Here is a 17,307-nt window from a genome sequence, read left to right on the forward strand (position 1 = left end):
TCCAGGAATCAGCTCTTTCTTGGTGTACTATTAATATACCACTAATCCCTATTCAAGGAGCTCTGGTAGCATAGTGGCTAAAGCCTTGACTGCTAACCAGAAGGCTGGCAGTTCAAACCCACCAGCCACTCCTTGGAAGGAAGGTTGGGCAATCCTACTTCCGTAGTGATACTGCCTTGGAAACCCAAGGAGGGGTCGCTATGAGTCGGGGGCCGACTCGACGGCAAATAACAACAACAACAACAATCCCTATTCAAAGGAGGTTAAAGACCTTCACAAATTTAACCCATTCCTAGGATATTACAATATTTTTTTTCATGCAATTTCAGGTTAGGTGAAGTATATTCAATGACTAAAGAGTAAGACATCATCTGAACAGGTTTATGTTAAATAAATCAGTTATGTTACATGATTAAATTAATTCAGTTCTTGTCCTATCCTTCCAGAAAGATGGCCACGCTCTCCCTTCCCTGGATCTAGGGGGCTTAGTGCCCACTAAATATTTGATGAATAAATGGTGAATGATTAAGTAGAAGTTTTAATGGTGTGTTCAGGATTTGCTACACCAGAGTCCCTTGAAAAGATAAGGTAATTTACTTAAAAAAAATGAAAAGAAATGGAGAGTGGTGGTGTGTTAAGCTGAATAACATCCACCAGAGATAATCATGGCTTAATACCCGGAACTTGTGAATGTTACCTTATGTGGCAAAAGAGATCATACAGATGTGATTAAGTTAAGGATTTTTAGATGGAAAGATCATCCTGGATTATATGAGTGGGCCTAAATACAATCCGTATGAGAGAGAAGCAGAGGGAGATTTGAATACAGTCAGAAAATAAAGAGATATCATGATGAAAGCAGAGACTGAAACTATGCATTTTGAAAATAAAGGAGCCACAAGCCAAGGAATACAAGTTGTCACCAGAAGATGAAAAAGGCAAGGATTTTCCTTTAGAGCATCCAGAAGGAAACAGTTGTGTTGCCATCTTGATTTTAGGACATTGACACCAATTACTTTCAGAATTGTAAAAAAAGAGAAAAATAATTTCTGTGGTTTTAAGCCACTGAGTTTATGGTCCACCACTCATCTATCAGTTTGTGAAAGCTGAACAATGACTAAGAAGACCGAAGAAGAGTTGATGCTTTTGAGTTGTGATGTTGGCAAAGAATGCTGAAAGTACTCTGGACTGCCAGAAAAAGGAACAGATCTGTTCTGGAAGAAATGCAGCCGGAATGCTCCTTGGAAGCGAGAACGGCCAGACTTCTTCTCAGCTACTTTGGTCATGTCAGAAGGGACCATTCCCTTCATGCTTGGTAAAGTGGAAGGTCAATGAAAAAGGGGAAGGCCCTCAACGAGATGGATTGACACAGTGGCTGCAAGGATGGGCTCAGGTATAGCAAGGATTGTGAGGCTGGCAGAGGACTGGGCAGTGTTTAATTCTGCTGTACATAGGGTTACGGTCACTAAAAGTTGGAGCTGACTCAACGGCACCTAACAACAACCACAAATTTTGTGGTAATTTGTTGCAGCAGCAGTAGGAAACTAATGTAGGCAGTAACTGTCTTCATCTTTCACCACCTCTCTTGTTCTACTGACTTCTGCACTCCTACCTCCTCCAAAGACTGTTTATACTGAAATGCTCAATCAAGAGACCCTAAATGTACACACAAGTACTCCTGTGGGTAGAATTTGTGTTAAGTGTTGCTACCTAAATGTAGGATTTGATGTTCATAGGAGTTCAAGGCACCTACACATCCAATGAGCTGACATTTCTACTATTAAAGCTACTTTAAACTCATTCCATATAATTATGTGTATGCATGTGTGTGTGTGTCAGTGGTGTGGTGGCCATGAGAGAGTACTTCCTAGACCTCTAACTACAGGGAGTATAACTGACCAACAGTCTCAGCTACTGAGCTCTGAAGGCCATATTCAGGTTTGTGCCAAGGCTATGCTTGGCTTAGGTGTGCCGCAGCCCATGACTGACTTTAGCAGGCCCTTTTAGAGAGCACTGAACTCATCTAATGTCTGAGTTTGCCTAGAAGACTCCAGAAATCTTTCACCCAACCTTCCTTCTTTCTCTTCTTCACTTGGGGTCAGAGTTGCTTTGCAGTTCTCCCAGACTTCTCCAGCTTTCTCTCGAATTTCTCTCATAAGTATTTCCCATAGAAAAATTCTTGCACATTTAATCCTGTCTTGACATTTCCTTCTTGGTGGACAAATACCAGTAATTACCTGAACATATTCCAGATTCTTTTCTCTAATTATGGCCATTCTAGAATTCACCCTAGTTGTCTAGACTATTGATAATTAGCCTACTTTCTTCCAAGAGGTTGAAACTGCTTCATTTGCTATCACTTCAGATTGAGATCCTGTTCTGAACTGGGCATGATAGCTTGATTACAATGATAGAATTCACCCAAACATGGATATTGTATTTTCTCACAGATTCTGATATCCATTCTGCTCATCTTTGTTTACAATTGGAGAAGAATCTTCTTAGATTCTTAGTCCAGAACAGAAACTCTGAAGACAGCCTGCCTGGCCATAAAGCCAAGCTCTTCCACATAGGCATGGTATGACTTTGTCAAGTTACCAACCACATCTCAGTATTCTCATCTATGGAATAATAATACCTGTCTTATAGGTATTATTATTATATACCTATCGTATATAATTAGGAGTTCTGGTGGTAGTGCCTATGGCATTTGACTGCTAACCAGAAAGCTGGTGGCTCAAACCCACCAGGCACTCCTTGGAAGGAATGTTGGGCAATCTACTTCCATAGTGATACCAACAAGGAGGGGTTGCTATGGTCGGATCCAACTCTATGGCAGTGAGTATAGTATATGATTATTACAGGTATTATTTATAACTATTATGAAGATTAAATATCTGAACTATTTGAAGCATTTCACACAGTGTCACCCAAAAAAGGCCATATACTATATGATTTTATATTAATTATTCAGAATAGGCAAATCCATAGAGACAGAAATTAGATTAGTGGTTTCCAGGGACTTGGGGAAAGGGGAAAGGAGAGTGACTGCTAACAGGTATGGTATGGGGTTCCTTTTTGTGGTGATGAAAATGCTCTGAAATTAGATAACGGTGATGGTGAGTATACTAAAAACCAGTAAATTCTACACTTTAGAGGATGAATTTTATGGAATGTGAATTATATTTCAAATTTAAAAAACACTATCACATTGTATTGGTTGTTATTTTTAATTATTAATGTGATCAGGGTGTTTGGTCTTTCTAATGCCTATATCCAAAGAGGGTTAGACTCTCTAATCAATAGCCTTTTTTTGTCTCTTTATTCTTTCTCCCAAAGCTACACTGCTTCTGAGGTCCCCAAGTACCGCTTCTGATTCGTACAGGTTATAACAGAATATTCAATATTTCCTTAACAAAAGGATGTTAATACCTAATAGCAGGATCTTTGAGAAAACATAAATAACACATGATAGTTTTCAAATATGTTTGTTTATGAATATGTTTATGAAAGAAAACATTACTCTGATTGACTGAAGTTTAAATAAGGGAAAATGAGCTCAAATTATGCCACAAGAAAATAAGATTAGCTACAAAAAATAAAATGTGAGGTTAAGCCCATTTGGACAACAGTCACTTAAGTAGGAGGAAAGACTCAGCTATAGCTCTGATATCCTGGCCAGGTCATTCTCAAAGTTGAGGAGTAGAGTCCTTCACAAGAGAATTACATTTTGAAACTGCACCACATGCACTTTAGTGACAATAAATCATAATGAGAACCAGCTTTATTTCCATATGTTGACTAATATAAGCATGAGTTGATGTCTATTTATTTGCCATCTATATATACTAGAGGAGGCCTGGTGGCAAAGTGTTTAATAGCTTGGCTGCTAATCAAAAGTTTTTGGTTCTAACCCACCAATCACTCTGCAGGAGAAAAATGTGGTAGTCAGTTCCTGGAACAATTACAGACTTGAAGATCTATGGCACAGTTCTACTCCATCATAAAGGGTCCTTAGGAGTTGGAGTTGATTCAATGGCAACAAGTATACACATACACACACACACATACATACTAGGGGAATCTCTGGATGGTGCAAATAGTTAACACACTCACCCGTTAAGTGAAAGGCTGGAAACCCATAGGTCCCTCAAAAGAAGGGCATGATCAATTTCCAAAAAAAATCACCCATTGAAAATACTATGGATCACAGTGGGAACACCATGAGTTGGACTCAACTTGACTGCAATTGATTTGGTTTTGGATATATAGTAGGATAATTTACATCAAACCTGGAACATTGAACTTAAAAGGTATAGATATGTACAGCATGCTAGTGTCAAAGAAGACCTCAATTCATTCAATTAAGACACCTTTTTTGATCAGCTTTTATATGCAAAACGATGTACTAGGTGCTGAACATTTGCACTAACAACTAAGTTATGGCTCCTGTTCTCAAGAAGCTCATAGACTACTTGTAGATAAAATGAAATTTCCTTAGAGTGTTCTCCTTCTCCAATAATACTCTGGTTCATGAAGAACCAAACTATCGATCTTTAATTTATATATATATATATATATATATAATCAGTGAAGAGGAACTAAAATGTTCAAAATATTTTGTTAAATCCTAGGGGATTAAGAGAAGCAGGTGTCAGGGGGTGGTTTGGTGATTATCTTGTTTATCTTCATTTTCTTTTCTTCTATAGCAGGGGCTAAGGAGCTCTGGTGGCATAGAGCTTAAGCCATTTGACTACTAACCAGAAGGTTGGTGGTTCAAACCCACCAGCCACTCCATGAAAAGAAGACTGGCAATCTACCTCTGTAAAGATTTACCACCTTGGTCTCTATGAGTTGGAATTGACACAATGGCAGTGAGTTTGGCTTTTGGTATAGTAAAGGCTGGCAAACTATGAACTGAAGGCCAAATCTGGCCCCTGCCTGTTTTTGTAAGTTTTACTAGAATACAGTCATACTCATTAGTTTACATATTATCTTTATCTGCTTTTGCACTGCAGTGGCAAAGTTGAATGGCTGTGACAGAGATTGTATGGCCTAACTAAAATACATACTATCTGACCTTATGGAAAAAGTTTGCTGATCTCTGCTCTACAGAATATTAACCCTCTAGATATTGTTCAGGAGCTCTGGTGGCATAGTGCCTAAGGCATATGACTGCTAACCAGAAGGCTGGAGGTTCAAACCCACCAGCCACTCCATGGAAGGAAAACTGGGCAATCTATTTTTGTAGAGATACTGCCTTGGAAACCCAAGAAGGGGTTACTGTGAATCACAATTGACTCCATGGCAGTGAGTTTGGTTTTTTGGTTTAGCTATTGGGCAAGCCAGATTCAGAAGAGGACACGGAATGAGGGATATCATTGCTGATGTCATATGGATTTTGGCTGAAAGCAAAGAATACCAGAAAGATGTTTCCTTGTGTTTTATTGACTATGCAAAAGCATTTGATTGTGTGGATCATAACAAATTACAGATAACACTGAGAAGAATGGGAATTCCAGAACACTTGATTGTGCTCATCAGGAACCTATACATAGACCTCCTAGGAGGCTGTCATTCAAACAGAACAAGGGGATAAGGCATGGTTTAAAATCAGGAAGGGAGTGTGTCAGGTTTGTGTCCTTTCACCATACATATTCGATCTGTGTGCTGAGCAAATAATATGAAAACCTGGACTATATGAAGAAGAACGTGGCATCAGGATTGGAAAGTCTCATTATCAACCTGTGATATGCAGATGACACAACTTTGCTTGTTGAAAGTGAGGATGACTTGAAGCACTTACTGATGAAGATTAAACACTTTAGTCTACAGTATGGAATACATCTCAACATAAAGAAAATTAAAATCCTCACAACTGGACCAATAAGCAGCATCACAATAAATGGAGAAATGATTGAAGTTTTTAAAGATTTCATATTACTCGGTTCCACAATCAACACCAATCGAAACTCTAGTCAGACATCAAATGACATATTGTACTGGGAAAATCTGCAAAAGACCTCTTTGAAATGCTGAAGGGCAAAGATGTTTCCTTGAAGGCTAAGGTGCACCTAACCCAAGCCATGGTATTATCAATTGTCTCATATGCATGTGAGAGCTGGACAATGAACAAGGAAGACCAAAGAAGAATTGATGCTTTTGAGTTGTGGTGTTGGTGAAGAGTACTGAAAGTACCTTGGACTGCCAGGAGAACAAATATGTCCTGGAGGAAGTGTAGCAGAATATACCAGAAGGACACACCAATCTGTTCTGGAAATAATGTAGCTGGAATGCTTCTTGGAAGTGGGAACAGAATTCATTCACTTACTTTGGTCATGTTGTCAGAAGGGACCATTCCCTGGAGAAGGATATCACGTTTGGTAAAGTGGAGGGTCAGCCAAAAAAGGGAAGGCCCTCAAGAAGATGGATTGATACGTGGTTGCAATGATGGGATCAGTTATAGCAAGGATTGTGAGGCTGGCACAGGACCGGGCAGTGTTTTGTTCTGTTGTACATAGAGTCACTATGAGTTGGAGCTGACTCAATGGCACCTAACAACAACAAAAGCTATTGTTCTCATTTCCTATAGTGGGTCTAGCTTAAAACCTATAAAAACCTATAACATCAATTTTTTTGATATCCTGAATGGAGCCAGAATGGAGACTGAATTTTCTTTCATTTGCCTATATTCCACACTCTTAGTTAAATTTTCTGCAGAAGACCTTGTTCTGTCCTGTGACATTAACAACTAATGTATCCTTCATCAACATTGTTGTTGTTGTTATGTGCCGTCGAGTCGGACCTGACTCATAGTGATCCCTCCTTGGGTTTCCAAGGTGGTATCACTATGGAAGTAGATTGCCCAACCTTCCTTCTGAGGAGTGGATGGTGGGTTTGAACCGCCAGCCTTCTGATTAGCATTCAAGTGCCTTAGGCACTGCACCACCAGAGCTTCCATAATTATTAATATTGCATAGAATTTTTTTCAGAAACCTGACTATAAGAAAAAGAAGAGGGATAAAACAGTAACTAGAGGGAGCTGTAGATTCAAGAAAGGGTTGGTTTTCTTTCTTTTTTTTTTTTTTTAAATAAATGTTTAATAGCTGGAGAGAGATAGGAACTTAACCCTCTGGTGGGAAAGAAGTAGAAAGGAAAAGCTGATCACTGGAGCAGCACTTTATTTCAGATTCAGAGCTTTAATATGTTTCCTGTAAATAGAAAGGTCAATTGCTTCAACTACTCTGAGCTCAGTTTGGAGAAATGAGAGGTAATAGGAACACCTGGTAGAAGGAAGAATTCTGGAACAGAGAGCACATTAGCAGATCTTAATGCCCATCGGTATCTGGGAGATTCCTATGGATGCAGAATATTTTGATGAAGATGAAGAATCAGGGGGCTTCTGTTGTGAGAGCAAGTGGATTCCCTGAGGTGTGGTGGAAGTCTGTAAGAGGGTGGGTGAGTTTTCAGTTCTAGATTTAGAATGTCAAAGACTCCATTTAAAAATGCACAATAGCAAGGAATCATCACAAGGAGAATTGTGCTAAACTATATACTTTCAAAACGCCCAGGGCCTGGCAAGGTTTTTTTTTTCCCCCTAATATGTGTTAGTGAATAAGGCAATACAGATGCACTTGTTAGCCTCCTGAATACTTTTCTGTCTTGGAATTGGAATCTTGCACTACTTTGGATTTTGCTTATGAAACATGGAGTATGTTCCAATCACATTGGCCTTAGGCATGAAATAAATCAATGCCTAGATTTTTAAAATATGGATTTAATCCAAGCCAGTCCTGGCCTAGAGCGCTGCATGACTTAAATTGAGTGGTACTGATGTTGGAGCCTGAATGTAAGAAAATGCAATCTCTTAAAGGGTCTTATGTGTAGATCTGCCTGAGTAACCTCAGCAGTAAATGCTAATTAATTGTAAATAATACCTTAATAAAAGCTTTCTGTAAAGGGCCCCTCATAAAACTTGTAAGTAAAAAAAGTTTGTTAGCTTTCATTATGTGACATTTATTCACACCTTTTTTTTAGTAGCAGATTTATTAATTTTTAATTGAAAAGCCTACATCTACAAAGTTTTTGACTCAGTTGTTCTTACTGTCTCAAGCCTGGGGATGTACTTGTTAGTCATTTGGTCACCAGCCATTGAGTGCCTAATATGTTCTAGGGTCACTACAGAAGAGAATCACCACTATTCCTTGACACTGTGGAGCTTGTGTTCTAATAGGGGAGAGAGACAACAAATAAATTACCAAGAAGATATATTTCTAGGAGAATAACTGCTATGAAGAAAAATAAGTAGGTTAATGGGATAAAGGGTTACAGGGAATGTCATTTGAGATAGGGTTGTCAGGGAAGGTCTGGGGGTGGCTAACATTTGAATAAAAGGGAGTGAGAGAACAAAGCACAGGATGTAAAATGTTCCAGGCAAGGCACATAGCCAGTGAACAGACCCTGAGATAGGGGCTGCTTGATGTATTAGAACAGCAAGGAGGCCTGAGTGGAGCAGAATGAGATCGGGAGGAGTGGGAGCAAATAGTATCTGAGAGGTAGCTGGGCTTAGATTATGAAGGGCCTTGTAAGGCCATGGAACATTAAATATATGTAAAGCCAAAAATTTTATGCTACATCATTGTGAGTGCTTTATTTACAAAGTTATCAGGGTTCTTCAGAACTAGTTTTTATTCCAGGTTTGTTCACTTTGAACTTCAAAGGCTTTGATCTTCAACTCAGGTTGATCAAATGGCAGGCCTCAGTGAAATGATCACAGGACAAGAAGTTAGACTGCCCTCAACCAAACCCAGCACAGCTAATAAGTAACCTGATTTTGTGGGCTATGATAATGTCACCTCACTTGATCTTCGTATCTGTTAAATAACAATTCAGAGATTGGCTCCAGTGCTAATACTCTGACTAGAATGGTAATAGGTAATCTAAGGCCACTAGAAGGAACCCTGATGGTACAGTGATTGAGCACTTGGCTGCTAACCAAAAGGTCAGCAGTTTGAACCCACAGGAGATTCCGTGGGAGAAAAGAGCTGGTGATGTACTCCTATAAAGATTACAGCCTAGGAAACCCTATGTGGCTTCTACTCTTTCCTGTAGGTTGCTATGAGTTAGAATCGACTTGACAGCACACAACAATAATAATAAAATCATTAGGTGGTTCCTTGCATGTTCTGAGTTGCCAAACATGTTTTTTGTGAGATTACAATTTTAGCCAGCCTGGAAATCTAGGCCAGAAGAGAAAACAATAAAGATAGGCAGACTAACTTTTAGTTTGAATAGAGGTGACAATTGTGGAATAATTTGGTTTTATAAAAATCAAAACCTGTCTCTGTGTTTGGAACTTTTAAAAGAGTTTCAGCCAACTATGGGAAGCATCAAGATCACTATAGAAGATGTCAGAGACATGGGTTTAAGTTCATGCTCTGCCAATATAGTTAGTCTCCAGTTTACAACATATTCGAGTTATGAAGCATCATACTTATGACCATCCCTTTTTTTTGTATGTTTTATTAGTAATATGTACTACATACAGTGTTGCAGAATGTAATTTTCTGTTATTATTCTCAGATGTTCACTTTCAGATGTTCAATTTTATGATTTAATGTTCAAAATACTGCCATGTAGCAGGCTATGGCCTGGTCTACTGTGAAGTTGGTGTCAGTATTGGGAGTTCTAACAGAAATTTGGCCAATGTTCAACTCTAATGACATAGGACAATTGAACTGTGACATGCCCAATTCTGATTTTATTGTTACAGGACTGACTACAAGTTCATTGTAGATCAGACCTATGTTGTTGTTTTTGTTATGTGCCGTCAAGTTGGACCCGATTCATAGCGACCCCTCCTTGGGTTTCTGAGGTGGTATCACTACAGAAGTAGATTGCCCAACCTTCCTTCTGAGGAGTGGCTGGTGAGTTTGAACCACTAGCCTTCTGGTTAGCAGTCAAATGCCTTAGGCCCTATGCTACCAGATCAGGCCTATAGAGTGATTATATTCAGCATTTTGTATGATAAGAAGGTATCAGTTGTTAATTTGAAGCCAAGTGGTTATGTTTCTCTAAATATAACACCTACATTCTTAGATTCCCAACAATATATTTAGCAAAATAAGTCATGCCACTGAAATTTCTAATACAAAAAAAGATGGTGAAGACTCTAGACATGGATATAAAGATGAAGAACATTTAGGCCTAGGGTAATGGAAAGAAAGCGAAATAACACGTGAGGAAGGACTATCATTCTACTGTTTCCAATAATCATTAAGGATAAGAACAGGATTTAAAGACAGTTACAAGAGTGATTGGCATAAAATCTACAATTTTAACAAAGAAAAGGCAAGGGCCAATTTATGAGATGGAGAAGCTGTTAATGATTTGGATAGAAGACCAAATCCAAAGACCAAAGTGGATTCCTCTGAGTTTACTGATGATTCACACAAAAACATACAGCATTTTTTGAAAATCCAAAGGAACAGTAAGGAAAAAACTACTGCAAGTACTTTAATGCCAGCAAGGGTTGTTTCATCACTTCAAATGCAGATTTGGCTTATATAATGTGCCATATGACTAGAGAAGCAGAAAGTGCCAATGTTGAAGCTGCCAAAAAATTCAAGGATGAGCTGGACAAGATGGAGGAGGGAGAGAAGTTATCAAAAAAAAAAAAAAAAAAAAAAACAGTTAATAATGAAAGAATTAGCTGGATCCTTCTACACTAAATCAGGGGCTTCAGCTGTTTGAAAACATGGACCCAAACACCTGATCCCTTTGTTAAAGTCAGTAGGTAGATTAGGGAAGCAGTGAGATATTACTGCAAAATACATGATGAAAGAAGAAGAGGACAATAGAAACAACTCTGACTAATCTTCTGATTAGAAATGCAATCCCTATTCCCAGGGATAATCCAGATGATGCAGAACCTTCCACAAGTGGAGTTATTATCACAATTGACAAAATGCCACCATCCAACTCTTTATCTTTGGAGTAAATTTTTATGATTTTTGTGCTTTTAATGTATGTTACAGATGAATTAAAATATATCTGCAAGCCAGTAAAGGGAGGGAGCAGGAATGGCCTTGGAGATCTCAAGAGCAGCAAGATATCCAGGTAAAACGGGGCAGGAGGCAAGGCCAAGCCCCAAGCCCCCTAGAGCCATGAAAGGGGGGGAGCAGCCAGGGACCACAGAGGGGCAGGTTCCAGGTAGGAATTAGGTAAAGGGAGGGTGCAGAGGTTTTCAACAGCTAAGGGAGACAAACTTGTCTGTCAGTTTGTCATCCTGCGAGGCTTGTACCCATTCCAAAGAAAGGTGATCCCACAAAATGTGGAAATTGTCAAACAATATCATTAATATCACATGCAAATAAAATCTTACTGAAGATAATTCAAAAATGGTTGCAGCAGTATGTTGACAGAGAATTTACAGAAATACAAGCTGGTTTCAGAAGAGGAGGTGGAATGAGGGATATCATTGCTGATATCAGACGGATCTTGGCTCAGAAAGATGTTCACTTGTGTTTTATTGACTATACAAAAGCATTTGATTGTGTGGATCATAACAAATTATGGATAACATTCAGAAGAATAGGAATTTCAGGACACTTAATTGTACTCCTAAGGAAACTGTACATAGACCAGGAGGCTGTCATTCAAACAGAAAAAAGGAACACTGCATGGTTTAAAATCAAGAAAGGAATGTATCAGGGCTGTATCCTTTCACCATACTTATTCAATCTGTATCCTGAGCAAATAATCAGAGAGGCTGGACTATATGAAGAAGAATGTGGCATCAGGATTGGAGGAAGAATCATTAACAACCTGTGATACGCTGACGACACAACTTTCCTTGCTGAAAGTGAGGAAGACTTGAAATACTTACTGATGAAGATTGAAGAATACAGTCTACAGTATGGGTTACATCTCAATATAAAGAAAACAAAAATCCTCCCAAGTGGACCTATAAGCAATGTTAAAATAAATGGAGAAGAGATTGAAATTGTCAAAGACTTCACATTGCTTGGTTCTATAATTGATGCCAATGGAAGCAGCACTCAGGACATCAGACGATGTATAGCACTGGGCAAATTGGCTGCAAAGGACCTTTTTCAAGTGCTGAAGAGCAAAGATGTGTCCTTGAGGACTAAGGTGTGCCTGACACAAGCCATGGTATTTTCAATCATCTCATATGCATGTGAGAGCTGGGCAATGAATAAGGGGGACTGAAGAAGAGTTCATGCTTTTGAGCTGTGGTGTTGGCGAAGAATGCTGAAAGAACAGTGGACTCCTAAAAGAACTAACAGGTCTGTCTTGGAGGAAGTACAGCCAGAATGCTCCTTGGAGGTGAGAATGGCCAGACTTCCTCTCACATACTTTGATCATATTGTCAGAAAGGACCATTCCCTGGAGAAGGATGTCATACTTGGTAAGGTGGAGGGTTGAGAAAGAGAGGAAGGCCCTCAATGAGATGGACGGACACGGTGGCAGGAGTGATGGGCTCAAGTACAGCAAGAGTCATGGAGCTGGCTCAGGACTGGCTGGAGTTTCGTTCTGCTGTGCATAAGGTTGCTATGAGTCAGAGATGACTCGACGGCACCTAACAACAACAACCACAAATTTATATGTAATGTTTCTAACCCTAAAGGCAAATGAATATTGGATTTATAAAGGAACAGATAATACAATACAATAATAATAAAAACTCAAGAAAATGAGATATTTGCTTTACATCAACCTCATTGAAAATTGCAAACTACCTGAACCTGCTTCTGTTACCTTAACAAGTCAGGTAAATTCATGTAATCCTCTTAGGGTCTCATGTTTTTTATCTATAATAACAAAAAAAAAAGAAAAGAAAAAACTGCTGTGGAGTCAGATCTGACTCATAGCGATCCCTTGGATTTCCGAGGCGGTATCGCTACAGAAGTAGATTGCCCAATCTTCCTTCTGAGGAGTGGTTGTTGGGTTTGAATTGTCAGCCTTCTGGTTAGCAGTCAAATGCCTTGGCACTATGCCACCAGAGCTCCCTTCATCTAAAATAAGGAAGATAATAATATCTATTTCTAAAGATATGAGAAATTAGGAGGAAAAAGTATTTGTTAAAATGGTTCATAGACTCTAAAGAAAATGTGAAATACAGAAATGCTTCAGGAAAAAATACACTTACAAATTAAAATTAAGTCTTTCTGTGGGGGGGAGGAATACTTTCTACAGCACATTAAATATCCTAGTTAAATAAATAAATAAATAAACAACAAACTCACTGCCCTCAAGTCAGGTCTGACGCATAGCAACCCCTCCTTGGGTTTCTGAGGCAGTATCACTACAGAAGGAGATTCCCCAACCTTCCTTTCTCGGAAGGAAGGTTGGTCAATATCCTAGTTTCCTAGGCAAAAAGAAGATTTGTTTCATTATTTTCTTTTTCAGAGCACTCAGCTTATTCCTACATCCACATTCTATTTTTGGTAAATTCTTTCTGAAATGAGTTCAATCAATAATATAGAAATTTGACTGGCAACTTAGAAAGAACTATATATTATAGTGTGATTTTTAAAAACTTGTTGTCATTTCCTAAAGAAACTTTATTTACCCAATCTCATTAATTCATTTATTTAATATTTATTTCCTAATATGAATTGTGGTGTTGGCAAAGAATACTGGAAATATCAAGGACTGCCAGAAGAACAAATAAATCTGCCCTGGAAGAAGTGCACCCAGAATGCTCCTTGGAAGCAAGAATGGCCAGATTTCTTTGGTCATGTTATCAGAAGGAACCATTCCCTGAAGAAGGATATCAGGTTTGGTAAATTAGAGGGTCAGTGCAAAAAGGGAAGACCTCGATGAGATGGATTGATACAGTGGCTGTGATGATGGGCTCAAGCACAGCAACATTGTGAGGATGGCACAGGACTAGGCAGTGTCACATTCAGTTGTGCATAGGGTCGCTACGAGGTGGAGCCACCTTGATAGCACCAAACAACACGTGTCATCACCACTGGCCTGTCAGTTGTTGTAATGTGGTGGCTTGCATGCTGCTATGATGCTAGAATCTATCCCACTAGTATTTCAAACACCAGCAGTATCATCCAGGGTGGGCAGGTTTCAGCAGACCTCTAGACTAGAGAGTTTAGGAGAAAAAGGCCTGGCAATCTACTTCTGAAAGTTAGCCAGTGAAAATCCTATGGGTCATAGCAGTAGACTGTTCTATATTATGCTGGAAGATGACCTCAAGATTGTAGGGCACTCGAAATAAACAGTGGTTACAATAATGGACTCATACATACCAATGATTGTGAAGATGGCACGGGATTGGGCAATGTTTCCTTCTGTTGCAGGTGGGGTCACCATGAGTCAGAGTCAACTTGACAACAACAAACAATAATAGCAACAGCACATGTCAGGTAAGGTACTAGAGACTGTAGGCTACTAAAAGAAAGTCTTCATCATTAAATAGTGCACCACCCAGTGCTAGTGCTAGGAGGTATGGTTAAAAAAAAAAAAAAAAAAAAAATGCTGATTGGAGGCAGCTGAACTGAAGTTTCAAGGAGGAGGAGGAATTAGCCAAGTCCTTACTGGTGGCCTAGTACCTAAGGCATTTGACTGCTAACCAGAACAGTGGAGGTTCAAACCCAACAGCAACTCCTTGGAAGGAAGATTGGGCAATCTACTTCCATAAAGATACTGCCTTGGAAACCCAACAAAGGGTTGCTATGAGTCGAATCGACTCAATTGCATTGAGTTTGTTTTTTGTTTTTTTTGGTTTTACTGTTCAAAGTCCTCAGAGCAATACTGTCATTATCACCTGGGAGCTAGTTAGAAATATAGACTCTTAAGCCCCATCCCAGAGCTAGTGAATGAAAATTTAAGAAACTCTGATCTAGATGAAAAGGTGAGAGGAGAAAATCTAATTTTATAAGAAATAGTAGCAGGAAAAAACAGCAAATTTTGGAAATTGCATATAGTATAGTATGAACAGCGTTCTGGATCAAGAATCTGAGTCAGTGTTGCAGGAGATGCAGTTAAAGAGGGTGGCAGGGTGCAAATCCTCACAGACCCACAATAGCAAGAAATTCTAGGTTTTCCTGACAATGTGAAAGTTACTGGATGATTTTGAATAGCAGAATATAATAAGCAGATTTTAATTTTAAATAGATGATGTAATAAATACCACTACATTTTCTAACAGACCAGCAAAAAGATGACATAAGAAATCTCAACTTTGAAAAGGAATACAAATAATAATCTTTTACAGATAGTTGATTATCTCCTGAGAAATACCTACATACCAGTGGTGTTTTGGTTATCTAGTGCCACTCTAACAGAAATATACCACAAATGGGATGCTTTAACAAACAGGAGTTATTCTCTCACAGTTTGGAGGCTTTAAGTCCGAGTTCAAAGTGCCAAGCTCTAGGGGCTGGGTGAAAGCCCCTCGACCTTGGGGTCCAGCTCTGTCTTCTGCTCCCAGCCCACTGAAGCTAGAGGCTTTTCTTCACTCAAGATATCTGCTGGCTGCTGAGGCTGACAAACCTAAGGTTGACAAGTAAAAAGGCACAGTCCCAATGTTAGCAAACCACACAGCAGGCCATTAATTCAAGTCTGTTAAAAATCCCAAGGTCAGCAGAGCATAGCATGCTGCTGAACAATGACATGGTTACGCACAGGGTTCAAGTGTGCCATAAACTAGACACCATTCCCCAAGGCTTCTCCTTATGCACAAGAAGCAGACCACAATAGATTCTACCATGGAGTTGATTTCCAGTCTCATCATAGGGAATACTACATCCAGCTGCCCAGCCACTTAACCAGGCCCAGCCAAGTTGAAACACAAACTTCACCACAAGTGGTATCATTAGAGTTTGTGTCACCCAGAGTGGTAAGTTATGGTATCAACCCCCGACCCCATGGACCTCCTTGCAATCCAGACCTCACAGAATCCCAGTAATGTTTATTGCCAATTTCAATCATAGAATAATATGTGATAAATATAGTTAAATTGCTTACATGTATTATTTCTTAGATTATATGAATATTAACAAAAATTGTTTTGTAAAATCTTTCTACCTTGAATTATAACATTATTATTTACAACATTGTTACTGAGTGAAACTCTTTTTTTTTTTACTTTTCTCATTCTTCTCCTTTAATTACTAGTTAATTCTCAAAAAAATCTATTGATGTAAGTTCAGAAATACTAATTACCACAATGTTGTAGCTAAAATATCAGAAAATTTGACAAAAGCAGCGATATGGACACAATACCAGCAACAAAAACAACAGTGTGTGTTTGAAGCTCTTGCAGACAAAAAAATATGATTCAAAGCATCATTGTAATTGGGTAATAATTACAGCTCTGTCCAGAATGCATTAGAAGGTTCAAAAAGTAAATTAACATAGAATTTTAGTCCTGAAGGTATTTGTACATGTAAGCTGGACTTATGAAAGATGTTTTACTTGTTATAACTAACTACAGAGATATTTTTATAAAAATAATAAATTTCTGCTTTAACACTGCACAAATATTTTATAGACAGTCATTTGGGTGTTATCCCCTCTGATGGTATGTCCAATGTACAGTCTGCATCCCCTGCAACACCTTGTTGTTATGTGCAGTTGAGTCGGACCCAACTCATAACAACCACTCCTTGGGTTTCTGAGGCAGTATCACTATGGAAGTAGATTCCCCAACCCTCCTTTCGAGGAGTGGCTGGTGGGTTTGAACTGCCAGCCTTCTGATTAGCAGTCAAATGCCTTAGGCACTACCCTACAGAGCTCCCCTGCAATACCTTAGTGATGTTAAATGAATAAAGTAATTCTGTCAAGAAGGCCAATTAAAATATAAACCTGAAACAACTAATTTTGTTGTTAGGGGCTAACTAGTTGATTTTAACTCACACTTGTTCCTGAGTACAATGGAACAAAATATGACCTGATCCTGCTACACCTTCACAATCATTGCTATATTTAAGATCATTGTTATAGCCACTGTGTCAATCCATCTCATCAAGAATCTTCCTCTTCTTTGCTGAAACAAGTAAGAGCTTTGCTATTTTTTTTTCACATATGAAAGAGAATAAAAGTTCTTAGTAGCCTTTTGGAAGATAAAACAGAATAAAATATACCAAATCAAAACAACATAAATATTGAAGATTAGAAATAAATTTAATAAGAAATATCCAGGATTATCTATTGAGAAAATGATTAAATTTTTCAGAGAAATGTAAAATAAAACAGTAATGCTGGAGATACGTACCATATTCTTGGATGGGAAGACACAATTTTATAAAAATACCAGTTTTTAAA

Source organism: Orycteropus afer, unplaced genomic scaffold (genome assembly GCF_000298275.1).
Source record: "Orycteropus afer afer isolate SDZICR_OR568_19922 unplaced genomic scaffold, OryAfe1.0 scaffold00171, whole genome shotgun sequence".
Lineage (NCBI taxonomy): Eukaryota > Metazoa > Chordata > Mammalia > Tubulidentata > Orycteropodidae > Orycteropus > Orycteropus afer.